Source organism: Chiloscyllium punctatum, chromosome 33 (genome assembly GCF_047496795.1).
Source record: "Chiloscyllium punctatum isolate Juve2018m chromosome 33, sChiPun1.3, whole genome shotgun sequence".
Lineage (NCBI taxonomy): Eukaryota > Metazoa > Chordata > Chondrichthyes > Orectolobiformes > Hemiscylliidae > Chiloscyllium > Chiloscyllium punctatum.
In genome coordinates, this window is record NC_092771.1 from 7,817,605 (window position 1) to 7,836,330 (window position 18,726).

The window sequence follows — 18,726 nt, forward strand, 5'->3', positions numbered from 1 at the left end:
AAGGAGATCTCAACTGTCTGTAAGAATAATAGGGTAGTTATGGTTCGGGGATTTTAACTTTCCAAACAAAGACTGGGACTGCCATAGTGTTAAGGGTTTAGATGGAGAGGAATTTGTTAAGTGTGTACAAGAAAATTTTCTGATTCAGTATGTGGATGTACCTACTAGAGAAGGTGTTAAACTTCACCTACTCTTGGGAAATATGGGCACGGCAGGTGACTGAGGTGTCAGTGGGGGAGCACTTTGGGGCCAGCGACCATAATTCTCTTCGTTTTAAAATAGTGATGGAAAAGGATAAACCAGATCGAAAAGTTGAAGTTCTAAATTGGAGAAAGGCCAATTTTGATGGTATTAGGCAAGAACTTTCGAAAGCGGATTGGGGACAGATGTTTACAGGTAAAGGGACAGCTGGAAAATGGGAAGCCTTCAGAAATGAGATAACAAGAATCCAGAGAAAGTATATTCCTGTCAGGGTGAAAGGGAAGGCTGGTAGGTATAGGGGATGCTGGATGACTAAAGAAATTGAGGGTTTGGTTAAGAAAAAGAAGGAAGTATATGTTAGGTACAGACAGGATAGATCGAGTGAATCCTTAGAAGAGTATAAAGGAAGTAGGAGTATACTTAAGAGGGAAATCAGGAGGGCAAAAAGGGGACATGAGATAGCTTTGGCAAATAGAATTAAGGAGAATCCAAAGGGTTTTTACAAATATATTAAGGACAAAAGGGTAACTAGGGAGAGAATAGGGCCCTTCAAAGATCAGCAAGGCGGCCTTTGTGTGGAGCCGCAGAAAATGGGGGAGATACTAAATGAGTATTTTGTATCAGTATTTACTGTGGAAAAGGATATGAAAGATATAGACTGTGGAAAATAGATGGTGACATCTTGCAAAATGTCCAGATTACAGAGGAGGAAGTGCTGGATGTCTTGAAATGGTTAAAGGTGGATAAATCCCCAGGATCTGATCAGGTGTACCCGAGAACTCTGTGGGAAGCTAGAGAAGTGATTGCTGGGCCTTTTGCTGAGATATTTGTATCATCGATAGTCACAGGTGAGGTGCCGGAAGACTGGAGGTTGGCAAACATGGTGTCACTGTTGAAGAAGGGCGGTAAAGACAAGCCAGGGAACTATAGACCGGTGAGCCTGACCTCAGTGGTGGGCAAGTTGTTGGAGGGAATCCTGAGGGACAGGATGGACATGTATTTGGAAATGCAAGGACTGATTTGGGATAGTCAACATGGCTTTGTGCGTGGGAAATCATGTCTCACAAACTTGATTGAGTTTTTTGAAGAAGTAACAAAGAGATTTGATGAGGGCAGAGCAGTAGATGTGATCTATAGGGACTTCAGTAAGGCGTTCGACAAGGTTCCCCATGAGAGACTGATTAGCAAGGTTAGATCTCATGGAATACAGGGAGAACTAGCCATTTGGATACAGAACTGGCTCAAAAGGTAGAAGACAGAGGGTGGTGGTGGAGGGTTGTTTTTCAGACTGGAGGCCTGTGACCAATGGAGTGCCAGAAGGATCGGTGCTGGGCCCTCTACTTTTTGTTATTTACATAAATGATTTGGATGCGAGCATAAGAGGTACAGTTAGTAAGTTTGCAGGTGACACCAAAATTGGAGGTGTAGTGGACAGCGAAGAGGGTTACCTCAGATTACAACAGGATCTGGACCAGATGGGCCAATGGGTTGAGAAGTGGCAGATGGCGTTTAATTCAGATAAATGCGAGGTGCTGCATTTTGGGAAAGCAAATCTTAGCAGGACTTATACACTTAATGATAAAGTCCTCGGGAATATTGCTGAACAAAGAGACATTGGAGTGCGGTTCACAGCTCCTTAAAAGTAGAGTCGTAGGTAGCGTATTGAGTACAGGAGTTGGGAGGTCATGTTGCGGCTGTACAGGGCATTGGTTAGGCCACTGTTGGAATATTGCGTGCAATTCTGGTCTCCTTCCTATTGGAAAGATGTTGTGAAACTTGCAAGGGTTCAGAAAAGCTTTACAAGGATATTGCCAGGGTTGGAGGATTTGAGCTACAGGGAGAGGCTGAACAGGCTGGGGCTGAGGGGTGACCTTATAGAGGTTTACAAAATTATGAGGGGCATGGATAGGGTAAATAGACAAAGTCTTTTCCCTGGGGTCGGGGGGTCCAGAACTAGAGGGCATAGGTTTAGGGTGAGAGGGGAAAGATATAAAAGAGACCTAAGGGGCAACCTTTTCAGACACAGAGGGTGGTACGTGTATGGAATGAGCTGCCAGAGGATGTGGTGGAGGCTGGTACAATTACAACATTTAAAAGGCATTTGGATGGGTATATGAATAGGAAGGGTTTGGAGGGATATGGGCCGGGTGCTGGCAGGTGGGACTAGATTGGGTTGGGATATCTGGGTCAGCATGGACGGGTTGGACCGAAGGGTCTGTTTCCATGCTGTACATCTCTATGACTCTCCAGCCGCAGAATGTCCTGCCCACAGCAGATTCTGTAAGTACAGCCGGGAAATTTTGCGCCAAAAATCTTTACTCACTAATGCAACAGACCATGAATGAACAAATACAGTGGAACGAGCCGTAGACATTAGGCAGCGACAAACACAGAAAATGAAAAAACTAGACCTGCAGAAAAAACTGGACAAAATTACAGAAAATAACAACACTGACAATACAGAAACATGATAAAAAACTTTTCTAACTGACCGTTAACAGACACTGAAAAAGCACTGAAAAAGAGGATTAAATTACAACTTCCAGGATGTGGACAAGAAAGATTTCTTTTCAGAATTAGGAACAAGACTGAACGACAACCAACTCACAGAAGACACCCAGCAAACCATCAGATAGACTGTCGCATCAAAAAGCAGGAAAAAGGAAGGAACCACACTCAATACACAAGAAAGGAAAGTGCTAGAAAGACTAAAAAAAATAAAAACAATGTTATCCTACATGTAGACAAAGGAGACTTGACCATCATTTTAAACTGAACAGACTACATCGATAAAGCAAACACACTGCTTATAGATACTGACACTTACCAACAGGTGGCGATAGACCCGACCCTAAGGGCTTTAGCCCAAAATTTTGATTTTCCTGCTCCTCGGATACTGCCTGGCCTGCTGTGCTTTTCCAGCAACATACTCTCAACTCTGATCTCCAGCATCTGCAGACCTCACTGTCTCCTAACCAAATCACAGCCCTACTCAAAAACCTTCAGAAATCTGGAGAGTTAAACAAGATCGACTTCCAAAAAATGAAATCTGATGGATTCCAACACGCCACGCTTCTACGGATTATCCAAAATTCACAAACCAGGAGCCCTCCTCAGACTCATAGTCTCACCACCTGGAACATCAACTTACAGACTGGCCAAGGAGCTAGACCAAAGACTAAAACACTCAGTAGAAGCTCACGCCACTCCATCCACTCCACTCAAGGATTCCTAAAGACCAAAGACACCAAGATAGAGGAGGATGAAATAATAGTCTCCTTTGACATAACAGCCCTGTTTACTTCAATCAACACCAACCTGGCCAAGTAAACACTGACTACACTATTAGAAGACCCAAAGACACATACATCAATCACCACCAACTTCATCAGCAAGGACAGTATCGTCAAGCTAGGAGACCTGTGCCTTACCACCCATTTCACCTTCAACAACAAAACCTACAGTCAAACCAACAGAACACCCATGGGATCTCTGATATCAGGGTTCTTAGCAGAGACAATAATGCAGAGACTTGAACAAACTGCTCTGTCAACCATCCAACCCAAACTCTAGATCCGCTACATGGATGACACCTTTGTCATCACTAAATGAAACAAATTAGAGGAAACCTTCAAGACCATCAATAATCCCCTTATTGGCATAAAATTCACTAAAGAGGAGGAAAACAACAACAAACTGCCATTCCTAGATGTCACAGTAGACCGAACAGCCAATGGGGAACTTCAAACCAGCGACTATAGGAAAACAACACATACGGACCAAATACTGAACTACAGAGTCAATCACCCCAACATCCACAAACGAAGCTGCATTGCAACACTGCAGCACAGTGGAAGTACACAGAGCAGAGGAAAATCACCTATACAGTGTATTCAAAAAGAATGGGTACCCAATGAACACAGCCTGCCGATTTCTCAGCAACAAACCCAAACAGACAAAACACATCCAGAAACTCTAGCCACTCTCCCCTACATCAAAGAGATCTAGGAAATGACTGCCAGAGTACTCAGATCCCTTGGCATCATGGTAGCCCACAAACGCATAAATAGAAAGTGAGCCTACACCACCAGTACTTCATCTGGAGGCTCACTGAAGATGTTGTGGGCGGCATGGTGGCACAGTGATTAGCACTGCTGCCTCAGAGCGCCAGGGACCCGGGTTCAATTCCCACCTCAGGCAACTGTCTGTGTGGACTTTGCACATTCTCCCCGTGTCTGCGTGGGTTTCCTCCGGTTGCTCCGGTTTCCTCCCACAATCCAACAAAATGTGCACATTAGGTGAATTGACCATGTTAAATTGTCCCTAGTGTTAGGTGAATGGGTAAATGTAGAGGAATGGGTCTGGGTGGGTTGCTCTTCGGAGGGTCAGTGTGGACTTGTTGGGCTGCAGGGCCTGTCTCCACACTGTAAGTAGTCTAATCTAATCATGTTACCTAGTATGGTGACAAAACGTCTGAAAACAAACCTTCCAGCTCAGTGAGCAAATCTACAACCTACAACTCTTCTCAAAATAGACAATAGACAATAGACAATAGACAATAGACAATAGATGCAGGAGTAGGCCATTCTGCCCTTCGAGCCTGCACCGCCATTCAATATGATCATGGCTGATCATTCCTAATCAGCATCCTGTTCCAGCCTTATCTCCATACCCCTTGACTCCACTATCTTTAAGAGCTCTATCCAATTCTTTCTTAAATGAATCCAGAGACTGGGCCTCCACTGCCCTCTGGGGCAGAGCATTCCACACAGCCACCACTCTCTGGGTGAAGTAGTTTCTCCTCATCTCTGTCCTAAATGGTCTACCCCGTATTTTTAAGTTGTGTCCTCTGGTTCGGCATTCCCCCATCAACGGAAATATGTTTCCTCCTGCCAGAGTGTCCAATCCTTTCATAATCCTATACGTTTCAATCAGATCCCCTCTCAGTCTTCTAAACTCAAGGGTATACAAGCCCAGTCGCTTCAGTCTTTCCGTGTAAGGCAATCCTGCCATTCCAGGAATTGACCTCGTGAACCTACGCTGCACTCCCTCAATAGCCAGAATGTCTTTCCTCAAATTTGGAGACCAGAACTGTACACAGTACTCCAGGTGTGGTCTCACCAGGAGGACGTTATTGCTGATACCATCTTCTATATCATTTACATATATTGTAAAAAGCTGCGGTCCCAGCACGGATCCCTGCGGTACCCCACTGGTCACTGCCTGCCATTTCGAAATGGAGCCGTTAATCACTACCCTTTGTTTCCTATTAGCCAACCAATTCTCTATCCAATCTAGTACTTTGCCCCCAATCCCGTGCGCCCTAATTTTACTCACTAAGCTCTTGTGTGGGACTTTATCAAAAGCTTTCTGAAAGTCCAGGTACACTACATCCACTGGATCCCCCTCGTCCATCTTCCGAGTTACATCCTCAAAAAATTCAAGAAGATTAGTCAAGCATGATTTCCCCTTCATAAATCCATGCTGACTCTGTCCTATCCTGTTACTATTATCCAGATGTGCCGTAATTTCATCCTTTATAATAGACTCCAGCATCTTTCCCACCACTGAGGTCAGACTAACTGGTCTATAATTTCCTGCTTTCTCCCGCCCACCCTTCTTAAAAAGTGGCACAACATTAGCCGCCCTCCAATCCTCAGGAACCAACCCCGATTCTATTGAACTCTGGAAAATAATCACCAGTGCATCCACGATTTCCCGAGCCACCTCCTTCAGTACCCTGGGATGCAGGCCATCAGGTCCCGGAGACTTATCAACCTTCAGACCTAACAGTCTCTCCAACACCAAATCCTGGCAAATAGAAATTCCCTTAAGTTCAGGTCCTTCAGCCACTGTTACCTCAGGGAGATTGCTTGTGTCTTCCCCAGTGAACACAGATCTGAAGTACCCATTTAATTCCTCTGCCATTTCTTCGTTCCCAGTAATATATTCCCCTGCTTCTGTCTTCAAGGGCCCAATTTTTGTCCTAACCATTTTTTTGCCTTGGACATACCTAAAAAAGCTTTTACTATCCTCCTTTATATTCTTGGCCAGTTTACCTTCGTACCTCATTTTTTCTCTGCGTATTTCCTTCTTACTAATCCTCTGTTGTTCTTTAAAAGCTTCCCAGTCCTCCGTTTTCCCACTTATCTTCGCTAAGTTATACTTTTTCTCTTTTAACCTTATATGTTTCTTTACTTCCCTTGTCAGCCACGGCCGCCCATGTCTCCTCCTGGGATCTTTCTTCCTTTTAGGAATGAACTGATCCTGCAACTTCTGCATTATACACAGAAATATCCGCCATTGTTCCTCCACGGTCTTCCCTGTTAAGGTATTGAACCATTGAACTTTGGCCAGTTGCTCCCTCATAGCTCCATATTTCCCTTTATTCAACTGAAATATTGTCACTTCCAATTGTACCCACTCCCTCTCAAATTGCAGATTGAAGCTTATTGTATTATGGTCACTACTTCCCAATGGCTCCTTCACTTCGAGGTCACTGACCAATTCTGGTTCGTTACACAATACCAGATCCAGAATCGCCTTATCCCTGGTCGGCTCCAGCACCAGCTGCTCTAAAAATCCATCTCTGAGGCACTCCACAAAGTCTCTTTCTTGAGGCCCGATACCATCCTGATTCTCCCAGTCTACCTGCATGTTAAAATCCCCCATAACAACTGTAGTAACATCTTTGCGACAAGCCAATTTCAGCTCCTGATTCAACTTACCTCCAACATCCAGACTACTGTTTGGGGGCCTGTAGATGACTCCCATGAGGGTCTTTTTACCCTTAGTATTTCAAAGCTCTATCCACACTGACTCTACATCCCCTGACTCTAGGTCCGCCCGCGCAAGGGACTGAATATCCTCCCTTACCAACAAGGCCACCCCACCCCCTCTGCCCATCAGTCTGTCCTTACGATAACACGTGTAGCCTTGAATATTCATTTCCCAGGCCCTGTCCCCATGAAGCCACGTCTCAGTTATCCCCACAATATCGTATCTGCCAATTTCCAAAAGAGCCTCAAGCTCATCCACCTTGTGTCTAATGCTTCGTGCATTTATATATAGAATTTTTAATTTGTTACTGCTCTCACCCTTCCCCTCAACCCTTATTTCACTCAACTTTACAGCATGATGCCTTTTCCAGTTTTCTGCCTCCTTGATACAGTTGTCTTTCTTGACTTCTCTTGTTCTAACTACCCCTTCAATTTCCTTTTTAAACATCCAGCTTGTCCCCTCCCCCCCGCTACTTAGTTTAAATGTAGCGGTGTTGCAGCAGAAAACCTGCCTGCCAGAATGCCGATCCCTGTTCTATTAAGGTGCAAGCCGTCTCTCTTGTAGAATTTATGGTTACCATAAAATATACCCCAGTGATCCAAGAACTTGAAACCTTGCTTCCTGCACCAGTTCCCCAACCACACGTTCAAGTCCATTATCTCCCGGTTTCTGGCCACACTAGCCCGAGGAACTGGAAGCAAACTGGAGATAACCACCTTGGACGTCCTGTACTCGCTAGGTAACATATTTGTAGAATAATATCATCCCGACAGTGTGGAAAGAGGCAATCAGCCCATTGAGTCTGCACTGACTCTCCAAAAAACATCCTACCCATTCTCAGTGCCTGACCCTATCTTCACAAACCCCGATTTCCCACAGGTAATCCACCCTTACCTGCACACCTTTGGACAGTGAGAGGAAACCACAGCAGATACTGGGAGAACAGGCAAACTCCACACAGTCACCTGAGGGTGAAATGGAACCCAGGGCCCTGGCGCTGTGAGGCAGCAATGCTTAACCGCTATGCCACCTAGGACTACTTCCAGCATTTGGAAGAATGAAACTGAAACCATTCAAGATGCCAAATGGAAATAAAACAATGTAGATACTGGAAAATTGAAGTAAAAACTGAAATGGCTGGACAAACCCAGCCGGTCTGGCAGCTTCTGTTAAAGTTAACAGGAGGAGAGGCCACACTGGATCTGTTACTTGGTAACGAACCAGGCCAGATGTTTGATTTAGTTGTAGGAGCACTTTGGACAGAGTGACCATAATCTGATTACATTTAGTTTAGTGATGAAAAGGGATAGGTACATTCCACAGGGCAAGAGTTATTGTTGGGGGAAGGGCAATTATTATGCGATTAGGCAAGATTTAGGATGCATAGAATGGGGTAGCAAAATGCAGGGGATGGGGACAACCGAAGTGTGGAGCTGGTTTAAGGAACAGATATTGTGTGTCCTTGATAGGGATGTCTCTGTCAGGCAGGGAGGAAGTGATAAGGTAAGGGAACTGTGGTTTACTGAAGAAAATTGTATCTCTTGTTAAGCAAAAGAGGGAGGCTTTATATGACATTAAGATGGTTCAGATGAGGCAATGGAGAGTTACAGATCAGCTGGGAAGGATTTAAAGAGAGAATTAAGAAGAGCAAGGAGATGACACGAACAGTCTTTACCAAATACAATAAAGGTGAACCCTCAAGCTTTCTGTAGGTATGTGAGGAATAAAAGGATGACTAGGGTAGGAATAGGGTCAGTCAAAGACAGAACTGGAAAGTTGTGTGTGTGTGGACCCTGTGGAGATCAGAGAGGTGCTAAACAAATATTTCTCATCTGTTTTCACTCAGGAAAAGGAGAATATTGTAGAGGAGAAGACTGAGATATGGGCTATTAGACTAGAAAGGATCGAGGTCAGTAAGAAGGAGTATTATCAATTTTAGAAGGAGTGAAAGTAGATAAGTCCCCTGGGCTCGATGGAATTTTTTTGAGGATTCTCTGGGAAACTAGGGAGGAGATGGTGGAGACTTTGGCTTTGATCTTTGAGTCATCATTGTCTACAGGTTTAGTACCAGAGGACTGGATGATTACAAATGTGCCCTTGTTCAAGAAGGGCAGTAGAGATGACCCATGTAATTATAGACCAGTGAGTCTCATGTCTGTTGTAGGAAAAGTTTTAGAAAGGATTATAAGAGATAGGATTTATAATCATCCAGCAAGCAGCAATTTGATTGGAGATAGTCAACCTGGTTGTATCAAGGGCAGGTCATGTCTTACAAACCTCATTGAGTTTTTTGAGAAGGTGACCAAGCATGTAGATGAGGGTAGAGCAGTTGACGTGGTATACATGGACTTCAGTAAAGCCTTTGATAAGGTTCCACATGGGAGGCTGATGGAGAAAATGCAGAGGCATGGAATTGAGGGTGATTTAGCAGTTTGGATTAGAAACTGGCTTTCTGAAAGAAGGCAGCGAGTGGTTGGTGGAAAATATTCAGCCTGGAGTCCAGTTACTAGTGGTGTGCCACAAAGGTCTGTTTTGGGACCACTGCTGTTTGTCATTTTTATAAATGACTTAGACGCAGGGATAGGTGGATGGATTAGTAAATTTGCAGATGACACTAAAATCGGTGGAGTAGTGGACAGTTTGGAAGAAGGTGACAGGTTGCAGGGGGACTTGAATAAACTGCAGAACTGGGCTGAGAGGTAGCAAATGGAGTTCAATGCAGCTATATGTGAGGTGATGCACTTTGGAAAAAATAACAGGAAGGCAGAGTACTGGGTCAATGGAAAGACTCTTGGTAGTGTGGATGTGCAGAGGGATCTTGGAGTCCATGTACATAGATCCCTGAAAGTTGCCACCCAGGTTGATAGTGCTGTTTAGAAGGCATACGGTGTGTTCGGGTTCATTGGCAGAGGGTTTGAATTCCAGAGCCATGAGGTCATGCTGCAACTATACAAAACGCTGGTGCAGCCACACTTGGAATATTGTGTACAGTTCTGGTTGCCCTATTACAGGAAGGATGTGGAAGCATTGGAAAAGGTGCAGAGGAGATTTACCAGGATGTTGCCTGGTCTGGAGGGAAGGTCTTATGAGGAAAGGCTGAGAGACTTGGGTTTGTTCTTATTGGAAAGAAGAAGGTTAAGAGGGGATTTAATAGAGACATACAAGATGATCAGAGGATTAGCTAGGGTGGACATTGATGTCTTTTTCCTACAATGATGATGTCAGCTTGTACAAGGGGGCATAGCTGCAAATTGAGGGGTGATAGCTTTAAGACAGATGTCAGAGGCAGGTTCTTTACTCAGAGGGTGGTAAGGACGTGGAATGCCCTGTCTGCCAATGTAGTTAATTCAGCCACATTAGGGAGATTAAAACAATCCTTGGATAAGCACATGGATGACGATAGGATAGTGTAGGGGGATGGGCGTAGATGAGTTCACAGGTCAGTGCAACTTCGAGGGCTGAAGGGCCTGTTCTGCACTGTATTGTTCTATGTTCTATATTCTGTGTTCTAAGTTTCATTTTAAAGATTCATTCTCATCGTTGTGAAAAAGTGTCACACTGCACTGAAAATGTTAAATGTTTCTCTCCACAGATGCTGCCTGATCTGCTGAGATTCTCCAGCATTTTCTGCTATTGTTTCAGAGGTTTGACAGGGTAGATACTGAGACCCCCAAACCCAATCCCAAAAACTGCCAAATATCGAGAAACACAGGGACATTGATCAGTCCCTTACCTTGAGACATTTGGCACCAAAATGAGGAGATGTTTCTTTATCTGGAGGATTGTAAATGTTGGAATTCTCCAACCCAGAGGGTTGTGAATGATCCATCATGAGTGTATTCAAGATTGGAATGTGTGATCTTTGGTCTAACAGGAAAGCCAGGATTGGACAGAAGGTGAAGCTGAGGTGGAAGGTCAACTATGATCCATCAATTGGGTTAGTAAGCTTGATGGGCTGAACTGCCTGTTTTTGTACTGGCGCCTGTGATCATTGAACAAAACTTGGGGGTGGGGGTAAATTTGACAAGAATTCAGTGAAAAAAATGAGTATGTTTCAGATCTGTTTATTTGCTGAAGTCAGCAGAAACGACACTGAAGGAATGTACCCTCTGGAAGGACAGACAGGGAACTTCAATCGTTGTGGTCAAATTGGACAGATATCTTGAAAAGAAAATAATTGCAGGTGTGACTAATTGTGGAGCTGTTTTAAAGGGTTAGTATTATTCTAATGGACCGACTGGCCTCTGGTGCCGCACAGTTATATGTACAGAAGGTGTGTGGGTGATCCAATTTGACATGTTTTATAGTTGCATGCAGCCACAGTATCCCCATTGGTCAGGGCTGTGCCTCAGTATGCAGTGTTACTGGCCAGGAAACAGAGAAGGATACACATCCAAGGACAGACTGTATGTGTCATTAGATTAGGTTCCCTACAGTGTGGAAACAGGCCATTCAGCCCAACAAGTCCACACCGACCTTCCAAACAGTAACCCACACAGACCCAGTCCCCTACCCTATATTTACCCCTGACGAATGCACTTATCACTATGGGCAATCTAGCATGGTCAGTTCACCCGACCTGCACATCTTTGGACTGTGGGAGGAAACCAGAGCACCCGGAGGAAACCCACGCAGACACAGGGAGAACGTGCAAACTCTGCACAGACAGTTGTCCGAGCTGGGAATTGAACCCAGGTCCCTGGTGTTGTGAGGCAGCAGTGCTAGCCACTGAGCCACCGTGCCACCCCGTGTGACAAGGAGACACTGGAAATATGATAAAGGAAACACTCAAGAAGGGACACCCTATCACAGAGATGCAGAGAGGATTAACATTTCAGTCAGTCACCAGTTAACTTGAATTTCTGTCCTAGGTGATCCTTCTGCCCCCTCCCCAATAAATTCCAAAACAGGACCAAAACTGAGCAGAAGAAGTTAATAATGGGTGAGGGCTGATGTGATGCCAGATTTGTCTGCACTGAAAACTTTGAAAGTTCTGATCATTTCCCAGGGAGTCTCTGCTGAGACATAGACTGGAAGGGAATTTCATCTGAAAGTTGTGGAATATTTGACTGATCAAGATTAGCTTCACACTCAGTTATAGAACACATTCAGTAAGTTGTGACAACCTGAGTGAACCTTAACAGGACTTCACTTTTTTTTCCTAATAATTTGCTGACCTTGCTTTGATTGTCACCTCCCCTTGTCCCATCAGACTAGAATTTGCATAACAGTAATTCAACCAATTAATGGAGGTGACCTGGGATGCTAATTAATTTTCCAATTCATCATTGGGATTAATTAAACATTTTATTTATATGTAATCCAATGTGGCTGCTGGGATATTTCTCAAAACTAGACACTATCAATGGAGAATATGACTGCCTCTCTGATTGATGCATGTGAGTTACAGTGAGTAATAGGCATCAATGTACAGGAGAACATCGTTATTAGGTTCTGGTTGCAGCCTGTCAGAATCCATGAGGTGGGGTGTCTTTAACCTTTTTGAAAAGTGGAAAAGTGGAAAGGGACAAGTAAGGAATTGGTAACCAATTGTATCTTAATCCAATTCTGTCTCAGATCACTACATTGAAGTGAGGTCTATTCTGTCGTTGGTAATCCACCTTGCACATAGGAAGATAGTTGTGGTTGTTCGAGGTCAGTCAGCTCCAGGATACCTCTTCAGGAGTTCCCCAGGGTAGTGTCCTAGGCTCAACCATCATCAGCTGCTTCATCAACGACCCTCCCTCCATCATAAGGTCAGAAGTGGGGATATTGACCAGTGATGGTACAATGTTCAGCACCATTCACAGCTCCTTAGAAACTGAAGCAGTCCATGGTAAATGAAGCTTGACCTGAACAATACCCAAACTCAGTCTTATCAGTGTAACATTCACATCATGTAATGACAACCTCTAACAAGAAATAATCTAACCACTGCCTCTTGACCTTCAATGGTGTTACCATCACTGAAACCCCCAATATCAACATCCTGGGAGTTATCATTAACCAGAAAGTGAACTGGACTCCCCATTTAATTACAACAGCTACAAGGGCAGGTCAGAGGCTAGGAATACTGCAGTGAGTAACTCAAGACCTAACAGCCCAAAGCCTGTCCACCATCTCCAAGGCACAAGTCAGGAGTGTGATGGAATACTCCCCCCTTACCTGGGTGGGGGCAGCTCCAACAACACTCAAGAAGCTCGACACCATCCAGGACAAAGCAGCCTGCCTTGATTAACACCACATCAACCACCATTCAATCCCTCCACCACCAATGCTCAGTAGCAGCAGTGTGTACTATCTCTGTGATGCAAGTCTGGTCTGAAGAAACTGTTTATGGGGAGAGGGTGGGTAGCTTGGGTCTGTACTCACTGCAGGTTAGAAGAATGGTGGTGGGGGAAGGGGGGGGGGAGGGGGGAGGTGGTGGGGGGGAGGTGACTGGTGACCTTATTGAAACAGACAAGATTCTGAGGGGGACTTGACAGGGTTACTGTGGAAACGGTGGTCCCCCTTGAGGTGGAGGCTAGGACCACAGGGCATCATCTCAGTACAAGGGGACGCACATTTAAGGTAGAGATGAGGAGGAGTTTTTTACTCTCAAAGTATAGTGACTCTGTGGAATTCCTTACTGCAGAGGGGTATTGGGCTGGGTCATTAAGTATATCCAAGGCTGAGACAGATAGATTTTTAATCAGTAAGGGTGAAAAGGCAGAAAGGTGGAGTTGAGGATAATGAGATCAGTAGAGCAGGTTTGATGGGCTGAATGGCTTACTTCTGCTCCCATATCTTATGGCCTTACGGCCTGACTCATCAAAGCTCCTCAAACAGCACCTTCCAAACCACATCCACTTTCCACCAAGAAGGGCAAGGGCAGCAGGTACATGGGATCACCATCCCCTTGTAAGTTCCCTCCTAGCCCCTCATCATCCTGACTTGGAAATATCTCACCATTCCTACAGTGTCGCTGGGTTGAAATCCTGGAATTCCCACCCTCAGGGACATTGTGGGTCAACTGCAGTGGTTTAAGAAGGTAGCTCACCCCCCACCTTCTCAAGGGGCAACCAGTAATGGGCAATAAATGCTGGGCCCAGCTAGAGACATCCACATCCTTTGAACAATTAAACCATGCCCTGATCAGAGCTGTCTTACAGCAGGAAGGACAATTTCAGACAGCCTCAAACAACCAGGTGATAGGATTACCTACCTCCAAGACACGAGGTAGCCTCTTCCCTCATCAGTGTACAGCAGGAGTAAGGAACCTCATTCACCCATACACTAGGCAACTAACAGAGACAGTCACAATCGGACTTGACTTGCTCTGCACAAACAGCAGCATACAGGAATAGAGTAGGGAAGATTTCTGATTTGTTCTCTCTTGTTCACCTATCCTAATATGTGTTCTAAACCTTCCTGTCAAGTTGATCAGGGAGGATGTAGGCGGAGGAGAGGTGACTGTCCCATGTGTTCAGGGTACTCAGGTTCAATCTGCATGGCACCTGGACAATATCAGCATCTACTGCTCAGGTCCAATGTCGGTGCACACACTGATCAGTGTTTACGAGTGGAAGGACTGAGTAGCTACAGTGAAACAGAGACTGCGAGTCTGAATAGGACAGTCTTCATTCTGAGTGACTGTATGCAAAGTATATGGTGAATGTGACCCACAAAGGTGCTCCCTGCTCTATGACAATGACCTGAATCACTTTCCCTTTTTATCTGCAGGTGGAAATGGATTGTATGTGCAGGGAGGTATTGTTAAATCTCTAGCTAAAGAGGTATCAAGCAGAGCCACTGGCTCCTTCATTCCAAGGGTCCCCTCTGTGTAAAGTTCCATCTGGTTCTGCATAGACTCCAAAACAGAAATTGCTGGAGAAGATCAGCAGGTCTGGCAGCATCTGTGGAGAGAGAAACACAGTGATTGTTTCCTGTTCAGTGACTCTCCTGCGGAACTGACTTTGGGGTAAAAGGTCAACTGTCACTGTACCATCCAGTTATACCTGTCCCCAGTCTGGCAAATGGGTCTGGACCCTCTACTACCGAATGCTTCAGTCCACTGGACCAGTCTGCACCTCCCTGTGCGGAGATTTACTCAGAAAAGCAGCTTTGATCATAAGCCCATCAGACAGTGGTCAGCACATCATTACCTGGAGATATCCCAGGACACAGTTTCAAACGCACACTGAGACCTGACCGAAGCTACAAACGGATATATCCCGCAATCCTGGGAGGTTGGTCCATCTGCAAGGCAACTGTCCTAAGGAAGGGCTGGAGAGGGCTGCAATGGTCTTTGTTCAGGATAATCCTGAGCAGCTCTGTAACAGGGCTGTGTGTTCGATTGGCTGTTCCCAGGGCCAGGCAGACAGATGCACACGCACATGCACACACACAGCACCTGGACAATTCTCTGAAAGGCATTCGGGGACTGTCCAAAAGTTACTGGTCTTTCAGCACAAAGGGCTGAGGGTTACAGGCTGTGTCATTCCAAAGTGCAGGACTGTGTGCTGAGGGATGTATTAAAACATGGGACAGTCCCCACAGGGGACAATGGGGAACAGTCACTATAAAAGGCTGTCCCATTATAGCACACTGCAAGTTTGAATCCATGTAAAACTCCTCAGGCTGTGCACCAGCATTTCTTTTGGCACAGATTTTAGGTGTTTACTCTAAATGTAACCTGTAATTGTGAGTGCATTGTCAGTGTATATTAAAACTGTACTGGGAGAAATTGAACTGTGTTGCTCTTTGTGTAATCAAAAGGTTGGACTGTTGAGTCATGAACTTTGACAGATTTTTATGAATAAAATCTGATTCTTGAAAATACAATTTACCCTTTCTTGGGATATGTGATTCACTATCTGGGTCCAGTATTTATCACTCTGTCCCGAGTTGCCCCCTTGAGAAGGTGGGGGTGAGCTGCCTTCTTGAACTGCTGCAGTCTGTGTGCTGTGGGTAGACCCACAATGCCCTTAGGGAGGGAATTCCAGGATTTTGACCCAGTGACACTGAATGAACGGTGATATACTTCCAAGTCAGGATGGTGAGTGGCTTGGAGGGGAACTTGCAGGGGATGCTGTTCCCATGTATCTGCTACTCTTTCCTCCCAGATGGAAGTGGCCGTGAGTTTGGAAGGTGGTGTCTGAGGATCATTGGTGACTTTCTGCAGTACACCTTGTCGATGGTACACACTGCTGCTACTGAGCTTTAGGGAAGGAGTGATGGAATATTTATGGATGTGGTGCCAATCAAGCAGGGGCTGCCTTGTCCTGGATGGTGTCGAGCTTGTTGAGTGTTGTTGGAGCTGCCCCCATCCAGGCAAGTGGGGAGTATGCCATCACACTCCTGACATGTAGATGGCAGACATATCACTGAATGCCAAGGGGAAATGGATACATTCTCTCTTGTTCCAGATGGTTTTAGGCTGCACTCTTGTGCTAAAAATGTTACTGTGGCATTTCATTTTTAGGTGTAACTTCTGTTGCCCCTGCACTCTACATTGACCCTCCTTCGTGATGGTACTGGTACAGTGGAGGATGTTCTGGGTCATGAGCTTACAGGTCGAGTTGGAATACAATCCTGCTGCTGATGATCTACCCGCCTGGCAATCACAAACACTGAGCTGCTCAAGTTATTCTGATACTAACCCATTTAGCATGGTGCTCATGCTACATAGTACATAACAAAGGAACAGAATGAGGCCATTCGGCCCCTTGGACTGCTCCACCATTCAATGAGATTGTGCTTGATATGTATCTGAACTCTACTTGTCGTGTCTGCTCTGTGTCTCTGATTGATTGAGAGAGGAAGAGTTGGCAAGTTTTGAGAAGATTTATAGCTCAGGTTGAGGTTCTGATGTAGGTTTAGCTCACTGGGCTGGAAGGTTCATTTTCAGACGTTTCGTCACCCTATTACGTAACATCTTCAGTGAGCCTCTGGACTAAGCACTGCTGGTGTTTCCTGCTTTCTATTTGTATGTTTGTGCTTCCTTGGGTTGGTGATGTCATTTCCGGTAGTTAGGAGAGGTGATAAAAAATTAGGCATGGTTTCTCTAGAATTTGGAAGATTAAAGGGGGATCTGATTGAAGTCTTCAAGATATTAACAGGAAAAGACAGAGTTGATAAAGATGACCTATTCTCACTGGTTAAGGATTCTAGAACTAGAGGCATAGTCTGAGAATTAGGGCCAGACCATTCAGGGGAGAGAGAGAGTCAGACAATCACACAGTCCTACAGCATGAAGAATGGCCCTTTGGCCCAAACTGTCATGTCGACCAAACTATCCATCAACGCTAACCCCATTTCCCTGTACCTGGCCCATATCCCTCCAAATCTTTCCCATCCATACACCTGTCCAAATGCCATCCAAATGTTGCTAATGTACCCGCCTCAACCACTTTCCCATCCAGATGGATTGGCAGCTCATTCCATATGCGTACCACCCTCCATGCAAGAACATTGTGCCTCTGTCAAGGTTCTGGGGAGTGTTGCTGAACAAAGCATGCAATTCTGGTTTCCTTCCTGTTGAAAGGATGTTAAACTTGAAAAGGCGCAGACAAGATTTACAAGGATGTTGCCAGGATTGGAGAGTTTGAGCTATAGGGAGAGGCTGGGGCTATTTTCCTCGCAGCATCAGAGGCTGAGGGGTGATGACCTTATAGAGGTTTACAAAATCATGAGAGACAAGGTCTTTTCCCTGGGGTAGGGGAGTTCAAAGCTAGAGAGCATGGATTTAAGGTGAGAGGAGAAAGATTTGAAAGGGATCCAATGAACAGCTTTCGTCCTCGGAACCCTGCATCATTATCTCTGTCATAAATACCCTGCCCCAGCAGGAAGGTCAATACCAGCTCCTGACGAGTGTTGCTGAACAAAGAGACCTTGGAGTGCAGGTTCATAGCTCCTTGAAAGTGGAGTCGCGGGTAGATAGGATAGTGAAGGCAGCGTTTGGTTTGCTTTGTTTATTGGTCAGTGTATTGAGTACAGGAGTTGGGAGGTCATGTTGCGGCTGTACAGGACATTGGTTTGGCCACTTTTGGAACATTGCGTGCAATTCTGGTCTCCTTCCTATTGGAAAGATGTTGTGAAACTCGAAAGGGTTCAGAAAAGATTTGCAAGGAAATTGCCAGGGTTGGAAGATTTGAGCCATAGGGGGAGGCTGAACAGGCTGGGGCTGTTTTCCAGGAAAATTGTTTGAAGTTGGTGTCACATGTGTACAGGTGGTTAACAAGACCTTTAGCACGTGTTCCTTCATGAGGCCAATGTTTTCGAAATTAAAATAAATGTGCCACTTCTTCAAAAGAGCGCTGTTACCCAGTGCTAATGTCCTATTGTCCCAAGCCCTGTTTCTACCCAAGCAGCTCTGTGCCCTCTTGAAAGCCTCAATTGAGCCTCTTTGCTACTTTCTCCCCTCTAACCTTAACCTGATGCCCTCTGCTTCTTTATTCCCCAACCCTGGGAAAAAGACTGATTGCATTCACCCGATCCATGCCTCTCATAATCTATAGACTTCTATAAGATGTTACGTAGCACTTACTATGCATAAAAGGCGGGAGTGATTTGGAACTCTCTTCCACAAATAGGAGTGGGTGCTGGATCTGTTGTTAATTTTAAACCTGCGATAGATAAATCTTTGTTAAGCAAAAGTATTAATGATATGGGACAAAGACAGGTACATGGAGTTCGGCCACAGATCAGCCTGGGGAGCTCTCTGAATGGCAGAACAGACACGAGGGGATGAAAGGTCTACTCCTG